Source organism: Vicia villosa, linkage group LG3 (genome assembly GCF_029867415.1).
Source record: "Vicia villosa cultivar HV-30 ecotype Madison, WI linkage group LG3, Vvil1.0, whole genome shotgun sequence".
Classification (NCBI taxonomy): Eukaryota; Viridiplantae; Streptophyta; class Magnoliopsida; order Fabales; family Fabaceae; genus Vicia; species Vicia villosa.
This window is the reverse complement of record NC_081182.1, coordinates 732,138-752,284: the sequence shown is the minus strand read 5'-3', so window position 1 is coordinate 752,284 and position 20,147 is coordinate 732,138.

Here is a 20,147-nt window from a genome sequence, read left to right as displayed (position 1 = left end):
TATTTTATCATAGACGCGTTCCCTTTTAGGCTTAATAAATATACCGGTCCAAAGTTATATAAACAATATAAAATAACATTCCGCTAAATTACAAATATATTTTAAATTATTTGAATGACATGAGATATTGATGATTTGTTATTGAAAGGAAATATAAAACTATTTTATTCCACGATAGATACATTTTCATTAAACTATTTTTGATTATGAACAATTTAAAAAAGAATTTAATTGATATGTAGTGACAGTGTACAAATATTTTATATTGTAAAAATATCTTACAATATCAGTTAATCATCGTCGATAAATTTTTATATGTGTTTGACTTTTTCTTTAAACACATCCAAAGTATCACTTATTGATGGGTATGATGCATTGAATGTGTACAACTTTTTACATTAACATTGCACACCAATTAATCTCTTTAAAAAAATTAAAAAGATACGAGAAAAATAGAATATGCACCGACAATGTAAAATATCTTTACACTGTCAATCAATGAGGGACACATATTCTGTCTAGCCGATCCGTCGAGCCAGAAAAAAAGTAAGGCTTGGGCCTTATTTTGTGAGCTCATTTTATTCGGGGCCTTTTTAAGCTTGACTTGAAAAAACCCTAAAAAGTATGGGCCAAACTGTATGGGCAATGGGAAGTCCGCAACCCGAAGAAAATACTTTAAAAAAATAAAAAAAATTCCAAACTACAAATTTAATATTCAGTAACGAAATAAACATGTTACCGTTGTTGCTTCTCTTTTCTTCGAAACAAAAACACATTATTGCTGCTTCTTCTTTGGAACACGTTGCTGCCGCCTCTTCTTTGAAACTAAAACGCGATATTGCTTCTTATTCGAAACTAGAATGTGTTGTTGCTTCTTCTCCGACGTTGTGCGTTGCTGTTGTGCTGTCATCGGAACCTACTTCTTCTTCAAAACTATCTTATTTTGAATAATTTGAATTTTTTTATGCATAACATATTAGGAAATGAGCTTGTTTAGGGTCGGGTAACCAGGGCTGAAGCATGCGTACTAAAAACAAAGCCCATATTTTTTCGAAATGTTTTGGGTCTGATCTAAAAAGTCCGAGGCTCGTATAGACCGACCCGTTTAAAGTTCTAATTCCATTAAATTACACTTTTATTTTTAAAACATATGACATGATAAATATAATTTTTTTTAGGGTTAATACCTATTTTCCCCCTGCCATATAGGCGTCATTTGAAAAACCCCCCTGCAAAAAAAAAGTTGCAAGAATTTCCCTAACATTTGAAGATTCTCTCATTTTAAACCTTCATCAGATCCAGTCATCCAAAAAGCTTACGTGGCATGTATTTTTTTTATTTTTTTAATTTTTTTGGTTGACTGGATGGCCCATGTGGCTTTTTAAATTATTTATTTATTATTTTTATTGCCACGTAAGCATTTTTTATTATATAAATTTTTAGTTTATATTACAAAGTATGTTAATGCCCAAAAATTTGTCTTGGGTGGGAGTTGAACCCACACCACCAATTTACCAACACAAGGGCTGGAACCACTAGGCTACATGAGACCATTTGTAGTGTTAGTGCTTGGAATAAGTTTTATAATATGTGCTTACAATGAGTTTAATATTTCTAACAATTTTTGTTTCATTTTTCTGTTTTATTTTTTCTTTCTCATTTTTTCTGTAATCTTTTTACTATTTAATTTAATTTTTTATTTTTTAAAAATATCTATTTTTTATTTCAATTATTTATTATTTGCATTTTTAATTTTTACTTGATTTTTTATCTTTTTACTATTACTTGATTTTTTATTACTTGATTACTTGTATTTACATTTTATTACTTGATTTCAATTATCTTTTTACTATTACTTGATTTTTTAATTATTTACATTTTATTTAATTTAATTTAATACGTTTTAATTGTATTTGTTTAATAAGTTTAAATATTAAATAAAAAATATTTAAATACATTTTTATTTAATAATTAAAACATATGTTTTTATTTAATATTTAAATACATTTTATTTAATTTAATACATTTTAATTGTATTTGTTTAATAAGTTTAAATATTAAATAAAAAATATTTTAATACATTTTTATTTTATAGTTAAAACACATGTTTTTATTTAATATTTAAATACATTTTATTTAATTTAATACGTTTTAATTGTATTTGTTTAATAACTTTAAATATTAAATAAAAAATATTTTAATACATTTTTATTTTATAATTAAAACGCATGTTTTTATTTAATATTTAAATACATTTTATTTAATTTAATACGTTTTAATTATTTATTTACATATTTAAACGAATACAATTTAAAACTATAATTAAAAAAAATATTGTTGTAAATATTAAAATCAAATAATAAATATTAAAAAAATACATTTTTGTAAAAATTAAAAATGCAAATAATAAATAATTGAAATAAAAATAAATATTTTTAAAAAATAAAAAATTAAGTTAAATAGTAAAAAGATTACAGAAAAAATAAATAAAAAAACAGAAAAATGAAAAAATGAAAAAAAATTGTTAGAAAACATAACATATTAACATGAATATTTAAATGTTAAATAGAATGAAGTAAACTTACTGTAAGAGATTATTATAAGATCTATTCGAAGCACTAAAATGACAAGTTAAATTAAGTGGCCTAGTGGTTTCAGCCCTTGTGTTGGTAAATTGATGGTGTGGGTTCAACTCTCACCTAAGACAAATTTTTGGGCATTAACATGCTTTCTAATATAAACTAAAAATTTATATAATAAAAAATGCTTACGTGGCAATAAAAATAATAAATAAATAATATAAAAAGCCACATGGGCCATCCAGTCAATAAAAAAAATAAAAAAAATACATGCCACGTAAGCTTTTTGGATGACTGGATCTGATGAAGGTTTAAAATGAGAGAATCTTCAAATGTTAGGGAAATTCTTGCAACTTTTTTTTTTGCAGGGGGGTTTTTCAAATGACGCCTATATGGCAGGGGGGAAATAGGTATTAACCCTTTTTTTATGGTTTGTTTGTGTAATATTGTTTTATAGTGTTTATTGTAATAATAACTTAAAATTAAGAGGTTCTTCAGAGATTTTGGTTCAATTCCAAATTCTGTTTTTGCATCAAGAGTATTCTTCACTCTGCTATGCTGTCGGTTAATATTAACGGTGCTCTTAACAGATATTTCCCTTGTTCTCGTGGGGTCAGACAAGGTGATCCGCTATCTCCTCTGTTATTTTGTCTTGCGGAAGAGGTTATTAGTCGCAAGATTGGCTTGCTGGTGGTGAGTAAGGAGCTGGAATTAATCAAGGGGCCTAACGGCGTTACGATTCCATCTCATATTTTTTATGCAGATGATGTATTCATATTCTGCAAAGGTAAAGTTTCAAATCTTAAGCTTCTCATCTCTAGTTTTTGACGAGTATGCAGCTGTTTCAGGTCAAAGGGTTAATTGCTTAAAGTCTCACATTTTTGGTGGAGCCATGACTTCCTCTAGACTTAATATTCTTTCAAAGTTCTCGGGATTCAAGATTGGTGCTTACCTGTTTGTTTATCTTGGAATTCCTATCTTCAAGGGCAAGCCAAAAGTGGTTTATCTACGTCCTATTGCGGATAGGGTGAAAAATAAATTAGCTTCGTGGAAGGGTTCTTTACTGTCGTTTGCCGGCAGGGTGGAACTTGTAAAATCCGTTATCCAGAGCATGCTTATTCATAGTTTTGCTATATATGTGTGGCCGATTTCGCTCATTCGAGACATGGAGAGGGCGGTTAAAAGGTTTATTTGGAGTGGGTAGGTAACTAAATCTAAGGTTATTACAGTTTCATGGAAGGATATGTGCAATCCGATTGTGGAAGGCGGTCTCGGGCTTTGTTCGTTGGTTAAGCTGAATGAAGCGTATAATTTGAAATTAGCATAGGACCTGTTAAATTCTGAGACAGATTGGCCATCAGTGCTTCGGCCGAGGGTTCAGAGGAAAGGCAAATTCATCAATCATCACATTTACTCCTCTATTTGGTCTAGTCTCAAAGCAGAATTGACTACAGTGGAGGAAAACTCTTATTGGTGTTTAGGAAATGGTAATACTATTAATCTTTGGTGCGATAAGTGGTGCGGTTCAGATTTTCACCTTGAAATGTCAGATGTGGTTCAGTTGGAAGAGCAAAAAGTCAGCAACATTATTGTTAACGGGAAATGGGATTTTGCAAACTCTTGCATCCTTATTCCTTCTTCGTTGCAGAGTAGGATTCTAGCTCATCATATTCCGTTCGATCTTCGTCCGGATGCGAGAATTTGGATTCATTCTCAAAATGGAGATTTGTTTGCCAAAGATTGTTTTGAATTCAAAAGGGCTAAAGGTAATCGTAAAAGTTGGTGACGTTGGATATGGTCAAAAACAATTCCTCCCTCGAAGTCGTGTTTCATGTGGAAGCTGCTTAATAACAAGGTGTCCACAGATGATCAATTGAAGCGGCGTATGTTTTCTTTTCCATCTCGTTGTGATCTTTGTCGAGTAGCGGAAGAATCGGTTCAGCATCTTTTCTTTGAGTGCATTGTTGCTGCCCACCTTTGGCACTAGTTTAAAAACCAGCTGAATAGGGATGGGTCTATCATTGGATGGGATGATGTAGAAAGTATTCTCACTTCTTCTGGTTTGGGACAGCGTCGGGCTTCCATATCTGCTGCAGTTATTTTTCTTCTCTATTCTATTTGGTTCGCTCGCAATTAGGTCAGATTTCATGATATCAAATATAGTTTCAATTCTTCTGTTGCGTACATATTAGGCGTTGTTGCTTTGGCTGCTAGTAACACTGAAGGTTCGTTTTTGGATATGTCTGATTTCAAAATTCTTAAAAGGTTTCGAATAGTTATTCGTCCTCCCAAAGCTCCTAATATTGTCGAGGTTATTTGGAAACCTCCTCCGGTGTATTGGACCAAAATTAATTGTGATGGGATTTTTTCTTCCGGTCACTCCGCTTGCGGTGGCATCGCGAGAAATTATAATGGCAATTTTTTGGGAGCTTTTGCTGTCGGTTTGGAGGTTTCTAATTCGCTCATCGCCGAACTTACTGAAGGATAGAAAAACACTTAGAAAGGGGGGGGGGTTGAATAAGTGTAGCTTTAAAACTTGACAGATAAAAATAAATTGCACAGTTATTTTTATCCTGGTTCGTTGTTAACTAAACTACTCCAGTCCACCCCCGCAGAGATGATTTACCTCAACTGAGGATTTAATCCACTAATCGCACGGATTACAATGGTTCTCCACTTAGTCAGCAACTAAGTCTTCCAGAGTCTTCTGATCACACACTGATCACTCCAGGAACAACTGCTTAGATACCCTCTAAGACTTTCTAGAGTATTCTGATCCACACGATCACTCTAGTTACAACCTGCTTAGGTAACCTCTAAGACTTCCTAGAGTATTCTGATCCACACGATCACTCTAGTTCCTTACAACTTAATGTAATCAATTCTAAGAGTATTACAATTGCTTCTTAAAAGCTATAATCACAAACTGTGATATTTCTCTTAACGTTTAAGCTTAATCTCACTAATATATTACAACAGCAATGTAGTGAGCTTTGATGAAGATGAAGATTCTGAGCTTTGAATAGAACAGAGTTTCAGCAAGTTAATATGAGTTGTTTTTGTTCAGAATCGTTAACCTTGCTTCTCATCAGAACTTCATATTTATAGGCGTTGGAGAAGATGACCGTTGAGTGTATTTAATGCTTTGCGTGTTCCGTACAGCATCGCATTTAATGTTATACGCTTTTGTCAACTACCTCGAGCCTTGTTCACGCTGTGTCTACTGACGTTGCCTTTAGTAGCTTTTAACGTTCCTTTTGTCAGTCAGCGTAGCTTGCCACTTGTACTTCCTTCTGATCTGATGTTTGTGAATACAACGTTTGAATATCATCAGAGTCAAACAGCTTGGTGCAAAGCATCTTCTGATCTTCTGACCTTTAAGTGCTTCTGAGCGTGATACCATCAGAACTTCAGTGCTTCTGATCTCATGTTCTTCTGATGCTTCCATAGACCCATGTTCTGATTCTGCTTCGACCATCTTCTGATGTCTTGCCAGACCATGTTCTGATGTTGCATGCTGAACCCTTTGAGACAAAGCTTCTGAGCGCTGAATTATGCATACTCTTTATATATTTCCTGAAAAGGAAATTGCATTGGATTAGAGTACCATATTATCTTAAGCAAAATTCATATTATTGTTATCATCAAAACTAAGATAATTGATCAGAACAAATCTTGTTCTAACAATCTCCCCCTTTTTGATGATGACAAAAACATATATAAATGATATGAATTTGCGATCAGAAAGAGCAGACGGCAAAAGACAAATTACACAGCTATAGCATAAGCATATGAATATGTCTCCCCCTGAGATTAACAATCTCCCCCTGAGATAAATAATCTCCCCCTGAAATAAATACTCGAAGAACTTTAATAAAAGACTTCCCTGATTATTTCGGTAGAGACGATCACATAAGCTTCTGTCTTTAGAGAATTCATAGCTTCTGACTTCTGCTTCCATTGGACAGCTTCAGAACTAGAATTTCTTTAGATCCCTAGAACACTCACAGCTTCTGATTCCTGCTTCCATCTAGGACAGCTTCAGAACTTGAATTTCTTTGATCTTCAGAACATTCACAGCTTCTGATTTCTGCTTCCATTTAGGACAGCTTCAGAACTTGAATTTCTTTGATCTTCAGAACATTCACAGCTTCTGATTTCTGCTTCCATTTAGGACAGCTTCAGAACTTGAGTTTTCTGGATCTTTAGAACATTCACAGCTTCTGATTTCTGCTTCCCTCGGATAGCTTCAGAGCTTTGAATTTCTACCAACATCACTTCATGCTAGATTTGTATCAGAACATTGTTGAATGTACCAGAGCATCATCAGAGCATCTCTACATCCTGAAATGTTACAGAACAAAAACTAAACGACAAAAGTCAGCATGAACGAGTCAGAACATAAAATGTATATTCGAACACATGATATGTATTAGAGCCATATAGGCTAAAATAATGTATCAGAGCAAATAGAATTTTGTCAGAGCAAATAGACAAATATGGATCAAATTCTATTATCAGTGCTTCTGATTCATTCTTCTTTCTTGCTTCTGATTTCTGAAGCTTGACAGCACTCAGCTTGCTTCAGTTTCCATGAGTTTATTCTTTTTACAGAATAACACTTCTTATGGTTTTGCTTCTGTGTTTGCTTTGAAGATTCTCTTCACTTCTTTATACCTGCAAAACACTTAAACCATATAGAACTTGCAGTTCTTGTTAGTAAATGTGTGGGAGCTTTACCCAGCAACTGATAGATTAATCAAATCATTTATCATTTATCTTCTCCCCCTTTTTGTCATAACATCAAAAAGAATATTTCAAAAGATTCAGATGAATAAAACGACAAATAAAAACACTGGAATGTAAAAAACAAAGAAACTTTTCATTGAAAATCAAAAGATATTACAAAAGGTTCCTATGTTTAACAAGATGAGAAACATTCCTAGCAAATACATAAAAAGTCATTCCAAGAGGAAATGACTACAAAAATTAAAAACAAAACCCTAGCAAGACACATTCTGTGTCAACCCATCAAGAATCCCCGTGGTCTTCTTGTCTTCCAGACTAGAACCTCCACTGTAGGAGAGATTCAAGAGACCAAAGAGGAAGAGAGGGACAGTTCACAGACGGAGAACTGCTGTTGCAAACGGGGCTTTCCCTTAACATAGAAGTTAAGAATATCATTCTTAACCTCTTCCCATAACTCAAGAAAGTCTTCTGTCTTTGGGTGAAAGTTGATAACAACATCAAAGAAGAGGTCTGACTTGAGAGGTATTAGGAGAGCCATCCCGAGATATGCAGAGATCTGCCGCCTTTGAGTCATAGATCTTCAACAGGCTTAGAGCATGATTAAGAGATCCAGACAAAGGATTCAAGGTGAACGCTAGGTTTGAACTAGGATTTTAAAAAAAAACTTTGTTTGAGCAAGAGAGGGAAAAAAAAAAAACTTGATGAGGAATGCAAAGAGATAGAGAAGGAAAACAGAGACAGAGTGTAATAGAGAAAATATAGGAGGGAAGGAGAAGCGTTTGAAGAGTATTTAAAAGAAAATAAAATGAAGCAAATGATGGATAGCATTTAATGTTACGTGACATGAGAAGAGATAATAAAGACAGATGAGGTGACTAGCACAATTACCTATGGTCGGCGTCCCTTCAACTGCACGCGCGCTTATCCATGAACAGTAACGAGAGGTTTACCATCCCGAGATAAAACGTTACAGCTGTTTTGCTTTAAAAGAGATTCTGAATCAACTTAGACAATGAAACGTTAGTAATAACCGAATCATAATTTCTAAAAGATTTCAATCAGAACTTCTGATAAAAAAATCCACATTCATTTCAGAAGATACTCATACATAAGAACTTCTCATCTTCTTATTCTGGGCATAAATCCATACTGATGTTCTTCAGAATGAACTTAAACCTATCTTCAGCCAGGGGTTTTGTAAAGATATCAGCCCATTGATGGTCTGTATCAACAAAGTTTAAAGATATAACACCCTTCTGAACATAGTCCCTTATGAAATGATGTTTAATCTCAATATGTTTAGCCTTTGAATGAAGAATAGGATTCTTAGATAAACATATAGCAGAAGTATTATCACAGAATATAGGAATGTTACTCTCATATATCTGATAATCTTCTAACTGACTCTTCATCCAGAGCATCTGTGTACTGCAACCAGCAGCAGCGACATATTCTGCTTCTGTTGTTGATAGAGCAATAGTTGCTTGCTTCTTGCTATACCAGGAGATCAAATGACTTCCAAGAAATTGGCAACTTCCTGAAGTACTCTTTCTTTCAATTCTGTCTCCAGCATAGTCAGCATCGCAGAATCCTACTAAGTTGTATTCTTTAGATTTTCTGTAAACTAAGCCAACATTAGTAGTACCTTTCAGATACCTTAGAATTCTCTTAACAGCAGTTAAATGAGATTCTCTAGGATCTGATTGGAATCTAGCACACAAACAAACACTGAACAGAATGTCAGGTCTAGAAGCAGTCAAATATAGAAGAGATCCAATCATACCTCTGTATAACTTCTGATCTACCTTCTTACTTACCTCATCCTTACCTAGGATGCATGTTGGATGCATAGGAGTTTTGGCTTCTTTGCAGTCTAGAAGATTAAACTTCTTCAGAAGTTCCTTCACATACTTGGTTTGGTGAACATACGTTCCTTCTGATGTTTGATTTATTTGTATTCCAAGGAAATACTTGAGTTCTCCCATCATGCTCATTTCAAACTCAGCCTGCATAGACTCAGCAAACTCCTTTCCAAGTGTAGCATTAGATGTTCTAAAAATAATATCATCTACATATATTTGACAAATTAAAATATCCCTTTTAAAGGTTTTACAAAAGAGAGTAGTGTCCACTTTTCCTCTAGTGAAACCATTATCCAGAAGGAAAGAACTTAAGCGTTCATACCAAGCTCTGGGAGCTTGTTTCAATCCATACAACGATTTCTTTAATTTAAAAACATGATTAGGAGACATAGAGTCTTCAAAACCAGGAGGTTGATGGACATAAACTTCTTCATCTATATAACCATTTAAGAAGGCACTCTTAACATCCATCTGATAAAGAGTGATGTTATGTTGAGTGGCAAATGAAATTAATAGACGAATAGATTCTAACCTGGCCACTGGTGCAAAGGTTTCTGTATAGTCAATCCCTTCTTGCTGACTATAACCCTGAGCCACCAGTCTGGCTTTGTTCCTTACCACTTCACCTTTCTCACTGAGCTTGTTTCTGAAGACCCATTTTGTACCGATTATATTGAATCCATCTGGTCTAGGAACAAGATCCCAAACATCATTCCTTGTAAACTGATTCAGTTCTTCTTGCATAGCAATTATCCAGTCTGGATCTTCTAGAGCATGATCAACAGAAGTTGGCTCGATCAAAGATACAAGACCTAATTGACAGTCTGCATTGTTCTTAAGGAATGCTCTTGTTCTGATTGGATCATCCTTCTTTCCAAGAATGACATCTTCTGAATGACCAGAGATGAGTCTGGATGATCTTCTGACAGATGGTTCTTCAGAAATGCTTAGATTCTCCAGAGAAGCTGATACTTGATCTTCAGATTCTTTGCTTCTGAGAAGCTCTGCTTCTGATGCGTTGCTTCTTGGCTCAACAACTTCTGATATATCAATATCACAATCTGCAAAATTATCAAACTGCTTTGGTTTTTCAGAACCAAGCTTATCATCAAACCTGATATTGATTGATTCTTCTACAATCAATGTTTCAGTATTGTATACTCTGTAGCCTTTTGAGCGTTCAGAATATCCAAGAAGGAAACATTTTTGTGCTTTGGAATCAAACTTACCAAGATGATCTTTAGTGTTCAGAATAAAGCATACACATCCAAAAGGATGGAAATATGAAATGTTGGGCTTTTTATTCTTCCACAATTCATAAGGAGTCTTATTTAGAATAGGTCTGATAGAGATTCTATTCTGAATATAGCATGCAGTGTTTATTGCTTCTGCCCAGAAATGCTTGGCCATATTGGTTTCATTGATCATGGTTCTGGCCATTTCTTGCAGAGTCCTATTCTTTCGTTATACAACTCCATTTTGCTGTGGAGTTCTAGGACAAGAGAAATCATGGGCAATACCATTTTCTTTGAAGAATTCTTCAAAGGATCTGTTCTCAAATTCACCACCATGATCACTTCTAACCTTTATGATTTTACACTCTTTTTCAGATTGAATCTGAATGCAGAAATCAAAGAACACTGAATGAGACTCATCCTTGTGTTTCAAGAATTTTACCCACGTCCAGCGGCTATAATCATCTACGATGACTAATCCATATTTCTTCCCTCTGACAGATGCTGTTTTGACTGGGCCAAACAGATCAATGTGCAAGAGTTCTAATGGCCTTGAGGTAGAAACAACATTCTTGGACTTTAATGCAGGTTTGGAGAACTTGCCCTTCTGACATGCTTCACAAAGAGCATCTGATTTGAATTTCAGATTAGGGAGTCCTCTGACAAGATCCAGTTTGTTAATCTGAGAAATCTTTCTCAAACTAGCATGACCTAATCTTCTGTGCCAGACCCACTGCTCTTCAGAAACAGACATAAGACAAGTCACCTTCTGACTCATAAGATCTTGCAGATCTGTCTTATAAATGTTGTTCTCCCTCTTGCCTGTAAATAGGATTGAGCCATCCTTCTGATTTACAGCCTTGCAAGACTTTTGATTAAAGATTATATCATAACCATTGTCACTCAATTGACTGATAGATAAGAGGTTATGTGTTAATCCTTCTACAAGAAGTACATTAGAAATGGAAGGAGAGTTACCAGACTTTATAGTTCCAGAGCCAATTATCTTGCCCTTCTGATCTCCTCCAAACTTGACTTCTCCTCCAGACTTAAGCACCAGGTCTTGGAACATAGACCTTCTTCCTGTCATGTGTCGTGAGCATCCAGAGTCCAGGTACCACGACATGTTGTGCTTTGTCCTTTTTGCAGCCAAGGATATCTGCAATAGGAATAATCTTATCCTTAGGTACCCACATCTTCTTGGGTCCTTTCTTGTTAGATTTTCTCAAGTTCTGATTGAACTTGGGTTTAACATTGTAAGCAATAGGAGGAACAGCATGATAATTTTTAATGTGAGTTTCATGATATTTCCTAGGTTGTGTCACATGCTTTTTGGTGGTTTTTACTTCGTGAAAACTTTGAGCATGTGAAGTGTGCCTAATATCATGGGAGTGGCCATACTTGAACTGATCATACAATGGCTTGTATGTGAATTTCATTTCATCAACAGGTTCAAGTTTGTATGGGGTTTCACCCTCAAAACCAATGCCGACTCTTTTGTTTCCAGACACAGCATATATCATAGAAGCTAGCTGACTTCTGCCAATACTTCTAGATAAGAACTTCCTGAAACTCAAATCATATTCTTTCAGAATATGGTTTAGACTAGGAGTGGATTTTTCTGAATCAGAAGGAGATCCAACATTATTGGATAATTTTAAAAGTTTTTCTTTTAATTCAGAATTCTCCAACTCAAGCTTCTTTGTTTCAAATTCAAATAGCTTTTTCAGCTTTTTGTATTTGAGACTAATCTGAGACTTGAATTCCAGAAGTTCTGTTAGACCGAAAACTAACTCATCTCTAGTAAGTTCAGAAAATACCTCTTCAGAATCTGATTCTGATGTAGATTCTGATCCGTCATCTTCTGTCGCCATCAGCGCACAGTTAGCCTGCTCATCTTCAGAGTCTGAATCATTTTCTGACTCATCCCAGGTTGCCATAAGACCTTTCTTCTTATGAAACTTCTTCTTGGGATTTTCCTTCTGAAGTTTTGGACATTCATTCTTGAAGTGTCCAGGCTCATTGCATTCATAGCACATGACCTTCTTCTTGTCAAATCTTCTGTCATCAGAAGATTCTCCACGTTCAAATTTCTTTGAACTTCTGACGCCTCTGAACTTCCTTTGCTTGTTCTTCCAGAGTTGATTTAGCCTTCTGGAGATCAAGGACAGTTCATCTTCTTCTTCAGATTCTGATTCTTCAGGATCTTCTTCTCTAGCCTGAAAAGCGTTAGTGCATTTCATGATATTGGATTTTAATGCAATAGACTTACCTTTCTTTTGAGGCTCATTTGCGTCCAGCTCTATTTCATGGCTTCTCAAGGCACTGATAAGCTCTTCCAGAGAAACTTCATTCAGATTCTTTGCAATCTTGAATGCAGTCACCATAGGACCCCATCTTCTGGGTAAGCTTCTGATGATCTTCTTTACGTGATCAGCCTTGGTGTATCCCTTGTCAAGAACTCTCAATCCAGCAGTAAAAGTTTGAAATCTTGAAAACATCTTTTCAATGTCTTCATCATCCTCCATCTTGAAGGCTTCATACTTCTGGATTAAAGCGAGAGCTTTAGTCTCCTTGACTTGAGCATTTCCTTCATGAGTCATTTTCAAAGACTCATATATGTCATAGGCCGTTTCCCTGTTAGATATCTTCTCATACTCAGCATGAGAGATAGCATTCAGCAAAACAGTTCTGCATTTATGATGATTCCTGAAAAGCTTCTTCTGATCATCGTTCATTTCTTGCCTTGTCAGCTTTACGCCACTGGCATTTACTGGATGTTTGTAACCATCCATCAGAAGATCCCATAGATCACCATCTAGACCAAGAAAGTAACTTTCCAGTTTATCTTTCCAGTATTCAAAGTTTTCACCATCAAATACCGGCGGTCTAGTATAACCATTGTTACCGTTGTGTTGCTCAGCAGAGCCAGATGTAGATGTAGACTTTGCAGCTTCATCAGCCATCTTTTACTGAAGCGTTTTTCTCTTCCTGAATCTTTTCTAAACACGGTTAAGTGCTTGCACCTTAGAACCGGCGCTCTGATGCCAATTGAAGGATAGAAAAACACTTAGAAAGGGGGGGGGGGTTTGAATAAGTGTAGCTTTAAAACTTGACAGATAAAAATAAATTGCACAGTTATTTTTATCCTGGTTCGTTGTTAACTAAACTACTCCAGTCCACCCCCGCAGAGATGATTTACCTCAACTGAGGATTTAATCCACTAATCACACGGATTACAATGGTTCTCCACTTAGTCAGCAACTAAGTCTTCCAGAGTCTTCTGATCACACACTGATCACTCCAGGAACAACTGCTTAGATACCCTCTAAGACTTTCTAGAGTATTCTGATCCACACGATCACTCTAGTTACAACCTGCTTAGATAACCTCTAAGACTTCCTAGAGTATTCTGATCCACACGATCACTCTAGTTCCTTACAACTTAATGTAATCAATTCTAAGAGTATTACAATTGCTTCTTAAAAGCTATAATCACAAACTGTGATATTTCTCTTAACGTTTAAGCTTAATCTCACTAATATATTACAACAGCAATGTAGTGAGCTTTGATGAAGATGAAGATTCTGAGCTTTGAATAGAACAGAGTTTCAGCAAGTTAATATGAGTTGTTTTTGTTCAGAATCGTTAACCTTGCTTCTCATCAGAACTTCATATTTATAGGCGTTGGAGAAGATGACCGTTGAGTGCATTTAATGCTTTGCGTGTTCCGTACAGCATCGCATTTAATGTTATACGCTTTTGTCAACTACCTCGAGCCTTGTTCACGCTGTGTCTACTGACGTTGCCTTTAGTAGCTTTTAACGTTCCTTTTGTCAGTCAGCGTAGCTTGCCACTTGTACTTCCTTCTGATCTGATGTTTGTGAATACAACGTTTGAATATCATCAGAGTCAAACAGCTTGGTGCAAAGCATCTTCTGATCTTCTGACCTTGAAGTGCTTCTGAGCGTGATACCATCAGAACTTCAGTGCTTCTGATCTCATGTTCTTCTGATGCTTCCATAGACCCATGTTCTGATTCTGCTTCGACCATCTTCTGATGTCTTGCCAGACCATGTTCTGATGTTGCATGCTGAACCCTTTGAGACAAAGCTTCTGAGCGCTGAATTATGCATACTCTTTATATATTTCCTGAAAAGGAAATTGCATTGGATTAGAGTACCATATTATCTTAAGCAAAATTCATATTATTGTTATCATCAAAACTAAGATAATTGATCAGAACAAATCTTGTTCTAACAATCTCCCCCTTTTTGATGATGACAAAAACATATATAAATGATATGAATTTGCGATCAGAAAGAGCAGACGGCAAAAGACAAATTACACAGCTATAGCATAAGCATATGAATATGTCTCCCCCTGAGATTAACAATCTCCCCCTGAGATAAATAATCTCCCCCTGAAATAAATACTCGAAGAACTTTAATAAAAGACTTCCCTGATTATTTCGGTAGAGACGATCACATAAGCTTCTGTCTTTAGAGAATTCATAGCTTCTGACTTCTGCTTCCATTGGACAGCTTCAGAACTAGAATTTCTTTAGATCCCTAGAACACTCACAGCTTCTGATTCCTGCTTCCATCTAGGACAGCTTCAGAACTTGAATTTCTTTGATCTTCAGAACATTCACAGCTTCTGATTTCTGCTTCCATTTAGGACAGCTTCAGAACTTGAATTTCTTTGATCTTCAGAACATTCACAGCTTCTGATTTCTGCTTCCATTTAGGACAGCTTCAGAACTTGAGTTTTCTGGATCTTTAGAACATTCACAGCTTCTGATTTCTGCTTCCCTCGGATAGCTTCAGAGCTTTGAATTTCTACCAACATCACTTCATGCTAGATTTGTATCAGAACATTGTTGAATGTACCAGAGCATCATCAGAGCATCTCTACATCCTGAAATGTTACAGAACAAAAACTAAACGACAAAAGTCAGCATGAACGAGTCAGAACATAAAATGTATATTTGAACACATGATATGTATCAGAGCCATATAGGCTAAAATAATGTATCAGAGCAAATAGAATTTTGTCAGAGCAAATAGACAATTATGGATCAAATTCTATTATCAGTGCTTCTGATTCATTCTTCTTTCTTGCTTCTGATTTCTGAAGCTTGACAGCACTTAGCTTGCTTCAGTTTCCATGAGCTTATTCTTTTTACAGAATAACACTTCTTATGGTTTTGCTTCTTGTGTTTGCTTTGAAGATTCTCTTCACTTCTTTATACCTGCAAAACACTTAAACCATATAGAACTTGCAGTTCTTGTTAGTAAAAACAACTGATTAAATCAAATCATTTATCACATATTTCTCCCCCTTTTTGTCATATCATCAAAAAACAAAAAGGATTCAGAGACAAACAAAACGAAACACACGGAGGAAGAAGATGATTTCATTGATGAGCTTGCTAACATAGGTCTTAATCTTACTAATTATTCTTACTTGGGTTAATGAACTTTTTGGTCCCTCTAAATATTTCAGATTTCGTTTTTAGTCCCTCCAAAATTTTTCTTTAAGAAATCATCCCTTCAAAATTTTTCGTCTAAACTATTGGTCCCTAACGTCAAATTTGCTAGAGATTAGCTACGACTTTAGCCACCGATTAGCTACAAAATTTGACGTTAGGGACCAATACTTGGTAAGAAAATTTTTGAAGGGACTATTTCTTGAAGGAAAATTTTGGAGGGACTAAAAACGAAATTTGAAATATTTAAAGGGACGAAAAAGTTCATTAACCTTTCTTACTTTGATTTCATCCCGGTTAGTCTAAGGACAAATTTTGTAAAGAATAGGCTCGGGCTGCCATTCTTTAGGTTCGTCAATTCGTGATAGAGTTTTGGTTAAGAGAATTTCTTTACCCACCTCTTAACCTTCTTAGTCACCTCTGGTGAATTTACCAAAATACCCCTTGTTTCGGAAATACATTTCCGAAAATGTACTTTTATTGAAAAAAATGTGTTTTCGGAAATGTATCTCCGAAAACGTGTTTTTTTTTTTATGAAAAACATTAATTTCGGAAATGCATCTCCGAAATAAAGTTGTTTTCTAGAAAATTGGTGTATTCGGAAGTTCATCTCCGAATTCACCCCCCTTGGAGGAATTCGGAAATGTACTTCCGAAATAAGGTCTGGACAGAAGAAAAATAACAAACAACAACGATTCGCTTTATTTAATCGGATGAAGATTACATCGATCACATTACATAAGATTAAAGTTACATATTGTTAAACACGGGTAGGTGAGGATGAGTCAATATTTTGATAACGTCGTCCCCCGATCTTTGAAGCTTCGCGTCCAACTCGATCGGACCCTTCGAAGAAAATCGGTCGAAAGTTGTCCACAAAACCGCTAAATCTTCGTCGTTCTTAATCACAAAAGGTGTGAACTCAACGTCTCCTTCGTCGTTAAGAGATGGCGAGCGGTACTCGAGCTTGACAACCTTTCGATTTTACGGATATTGCAATAGCGTGTTGAGTGACGTTTTCAACTCCGCAAACGGCGTGTCGCACGAGAAGCGGAATTGGAACGTCATCGGGTAGCCGGTGGTGAAGTAGACGAACGCTAGGTGGGGGTAGGTTTGTGTCATTTGTGTTTTGTGGTGTGAAGAGGATGAAGAAGAGTGTGTTGTATTTATAGACTTATTGGAGCAATAATGGCCCAGCAAATCTTATCCTGCATTCAGTGGTCTTTTCGGAAATGAACTTCCGAAAATTGGCTGAAAATAAGTATATTTCGGAAGTTCATTTCCGAATTATGCAGAAACAGAGGTGAATTTTGCATTTTGTTGATTGCTTAGTGTTTTGTGTAAAAAATAACAAAAGCATTCAAAATAGACATGAATTAGACAATGATGACATAAAACATACTTATATTATATATGTATTGAATCAGTTCGATTTTGCATGGTAAACGACAATACATACAAAAACGGTCCTTACAAACAAATAACAGTCCGGTACAAACTAAAATTCACTGAACCAATCGGTGGATCCTAAATCTAAAATAGTTATGTTCTTCGACCTCTCTCTATTTTGCTCGCACTCTTGGCTTATCATTTCTTCAAACTCCGCCATTCTTGAAACAAAAGGATTCGGCCAAGTCTCCGCCTCATTAGAATGATGTGTCGTCCATTGACAAGAAGTAGCCGGTACAGGACACCCCGATTTCAAAAACACTTGCACAAAGTGCCACGATCTTAGATACCTGATGCATATGATGCGGCTCGACGCGTCCAATGGCGGTCGACTATGAAGTGGAAAGAATGTCTCACATAGTCCAAATCCCGTCAAATCGGCACACACCCGATCATATGCACTTGCTATTAGATGGCCCATATCGGGGAATGACATCCACTTCGAAACCGGAGCGATATCGGTAAGTGATGGAACAAGTGAATCATGAAGTTTCTCAAAATTTTCTTGATTTTCATATAGTCGGGTGTAGACGTCCCGATGCGAAGTCAACTCCGAAAGAAGTTCCCGTCGAACTAAAATGTGATTTTCTTCCCCTTTACCGAGCAAACCCGCAACGACCCGATATCCACAATTGTCGTCGCCGACACAAATATTTTATGTGCATTTTCATTGTGTCATCCGCATTAGCAAACTTCTCCATTATCACTTCCAACTCGTCGGAGATGGTGATTTTGGAGTCATTTTCTGTCGACGGGTCAAAATCATCAAAACGAAGCTTCTTCCAATGGTCGGCTACCTCATCCATGCGTATTGGTGAATTCAACTTCTTCTTTTTTGAAAGTATACAAGCACATGGAAGGCCGTATGTCTTTCTAATGGTGCACCCACGTAAAGAACTATCCGGCCCCGTGGTCTCCGACCGCTTCGCTTCATGAAAAATAAAATTCAAACCCAATCGGGATATGTTGTAAATCAATTGGGAGAATAGAATTTGGCCCTTATACCGGTGTTCCATAACCGTCTTGCTCCAACCGAATGTTGTTTGAATTTCATTGTGTTGATTTTGGAGCATTTGGTTCACGGTGTCCCATCCCCGACACAAATCTCCCTTGCTATCACCCAACCACCTCTTCAAGACCGCATGTGCGGATTCAACTCGGTTAGTCATGGTGCAACCAAGATGTCTAACTCGATTTGTCCAAGCGCACACGACTTTTTCCTTTACTTTGTCAAGAATGGTGGATTCGACGTAATGACAAAAAGTCTTAATGGAACCACACAAAGACCTAAAGTGTACCAATTTCTCGGTATACACCTCTTCGGAGTATGCATCTAAAATTTCCCTCCATGCCGCCATTATCCTATCAACCACAACACCGGCTTTGATAACTTTACTGTTTTCATCCGACCTATCCTTTGTCCCAACCGCGGGTTTCAACTTACTTCTCACGTTGCAAGTTATGTGATACCGGCAAAGTAACGCGGTAGATGTCGGGAAGACGGTATCGACCACATTCATCAAAGCATTGTCCCGGTCGGTGACAATGACGTTTGGCATAACATTTTGATCAACTAACAAAGACTTGTATATTCCTAAAGCCCATGTAAAGTTTTCTTCTTTTTCACACTCCAAAAAAGCATACCCGACCGAATAAGTCTTGTCCGTCGAGGTCACACCGACTATCTCTAGAAGAGGAAGCCTATATTTGTGTGTCTTGTACGTCGAATCCATGACAAGAACGGTTGGAAATGTGTTGAATAATTTGATACTTTCGGGATGAGTCCAAAAAATATCACGCACCGTAACTTTGTCCTCGGACGTTCGGAAGCTTGACACATATTTGTTATCGCCATTGGATGCCCGTGTAACTTGGCATCCAAGGCATGATTATGAATTCCACAAATGAAGCTTAAACGCCACAAATCATCAACCCTCCGAGTCGCGCGCAACTTAAACGGACACCCGCACTTTCTCGATCCCGTGTCTTCGTGTTTTAACACCCGGTTTGATTGTACATAACTCCCACCCCGTTCGCAACTCAAAACAACAAAAGCTTTCCGCCTACTATTTCCATTGTCGGACCTTAAAATAACAATTCCAAATCCAAGTTTACCAGCTTCGTTACGAACCTAATCAATCAATTGTTCGCGACTAGCGAAGCTCCGATCATTTGTAAATTGTTGCCGTACATCAACCGCATCGATCATCGACATAACTTCCGCTTTAGCCACTACATCGTCGTGCACAATGTTGTCCGGATGCACCATACCTAACATATGCAAAAATTAGCAAAATTGGCCAAAACTGTTTTTTTAACTGCCAGGGCTTATTTCGGAAGTACATTTCCGAAAATTGTTAGGTAACATATTTCAGAAATGAACTTCCGAACCATCGCGGGTTTCATCATAAATTTGTTGAGTCAATGTAGTGAAATAGGGGATAAAATGAGAGATGTTTACCTCAAATTGTAGCTTTCTATGCTCCTTTTAACGTGATCAACGGTTTGAAACTTGATTTTGAGACGAAAAATGGATGGAGATTGATTGAGTTTTAGAGAGGGTGTGGAGAAGTTTTGGAGAAAAAAAATGATGAAATAGTGAAGGAGGGAAATTTGTATATGCAGGTATGTTTTCGGAAATGAACTTCCGAAATATTCACGGTTTTGAATTTTCATGCAATTCGGAAATGCATCTCCGAAAACACCAAAAAAATGGTGTTTTCGGAGATGCATTTCCGAAGACAGAAAAAATCTAAAAAAATAAAATTCGGAGATGCATCTC